Source organism: Onychomys torridus, chromosome 15 (genome assembly GCF_903995425.1).
Source record: "Onychomys torridus chromosome 15, mOncTor1.1, whole genome shotgun sequence".
In the NCBI taxonomy this organism is placed as follows: Eukaryota; Metazoa; Chordata; class Mammalia; order Rodentia; family Cricetidae; genus Onychomys; species Onychomys torridus.
The window spans coordinates 67,304,385-67,306,082 of NC_050457.1; the positions used below are offsets into that span (position 1 = coordinate 67,304,385).

General features: G+C 45.0%; 1 pseudogene; it reads right to left on the minus strand.

The window, feature by feature from the left end:
- Positions 1 to 205: 205 nt before the first annotated feature.
- Positions 206 to 1,271, minus strand: LOC118596192 (annotated as a pseudogene).
- Positions 1,272 to 1,698: the final 427 nt, after the last annotated feature.

Consider the following 1,698-nt stretch of genomic DNA (forward strand, 5'->3'; position numbering starts at 1 on the left):
TTAGGTAGGAGAAGCATTTAGATAAAACTTCAGGTTAAATTTGGGTATAATATTTTGCAGGTGATGCTGTTTGAATTTGAATTTATATACTTGAGTTTTATTACTATAGTTTTCTTTTTCTTTTGTCCCCTTTAAAAGGTTGTTTATTGGCAATGGGCTAGAGGAGACAGCAGAATTAGCATTCACAGGCAACACCACCCCCCAGTCATGGGGCAGCAAGAGTTATGGGAAAAATCCTTAAGGCCCCCTCTTCCTTAGTAAGTGGGTAGGCAATGGTATAATTTCCTTGACAAGTGAGGCTATTGGCCAGGCCACGGCCAGGGATCACTTGATGTACTCCTCCTTGGAAGCCTTCATGTTCTCCTTCATGTGCCAGCCTTAAGAGCAGAGGCCTTCAGGGCTCAGACATAGGAGAAAGTCAAGGCCCATAGCTTCAGCAGAGGGGGACTTATTGATATCACTGAGGCTGATGAACATGTCTTCTTCACTCTGCCCTTCAGTCAGGTGAGTGATCCAGAGACAGTAGGAAGCACTGTGTAACAAAGTGCTGTGATAGTTGCCATGACAATCTCCTTGTTGGAAAATGTCTAGGTGCAAACATGTCAAGGGTGACCAAGTTGGGTTTCAAGAATGTGACTTCCAGATAGGCACGGTGGTCACTCAGAGCCTTGTAGACAGAAGCCATGACCTTCTCAGTTACATACTGACAGAGCTTCAAGTCATGGTCTCCAACAGAAAGGGTTTTCAGGCTTCACAATGGGTACAATATTTTTCTGCTGGCAGATGCTGGTATAATGGGCCAGAACACTGGCATTTTCCATAATGGCAAGGACTGAAGGAATTTGTTTCCAAATATTTAGGATACAACACCACCTGGCAAAGTCAGCTCTATCCTTCTTATCCTGGGCACAGCCATCCAGCCAAGCCCTTGGGTTCTTGCCATTGGTTCCTTCAGGGACACCATACCCTTATCTACCTTAATGCCCACAACACTGCTCTTGGATTTGATAACTTGGAGGAAGGGATGTCCATCATCTGCCTTTTGGTATAGTGTCTTGTGAAAGAGGATCACTCCCAGTGCAGGGTTTCACATAGTTAGCAGCTGACAGTAGAATCATCTGTTCTGGGCACCAAAGACTGCACCTGCTTGGCACCATTTCCAGTGGCCTCATCTGTATTCAGGATGCCCTTGCCTGCAGCACAATTTGCTGAGCACCGTCAGACAGCTCCTTCTTCTGCTCTGGGGTCAGTACTGGGTATGGATAGGACATGGTGCCAGCAGCAGCATGTTCCTGGCTCAGGAGTGGGTGGGTCTGCCAGGTAGGCTAAAAGACTGGGAAAACTAACACCTCAAAGGTTACTGGAACCTCATTCTGTGACATGTTCCAAGAGAAGCACCCTATTCACTATTACCCTTCCTGATCAAGTGGATTGTTATATCATTGGAGGATGTCACCTAAAGCTAGGAGCCACAGAGATTTCCACACTGCCACTTCCACATTCATTCTCTACCTGGTCATCCAGTTACAATATTAAAATCACTATCATTGAGACTAAAAGCTGATATCAATTTTTGAATTGTTTATTTTGTGTATATGAGAAGAGTGTGAGTGTGGATCACTTGTGGAAACCAGGTTCACTTCTTCTATCATGTCTGCTTTCTGGATAAGCTTTGATTGTCAGGATTGACAGAAGCTG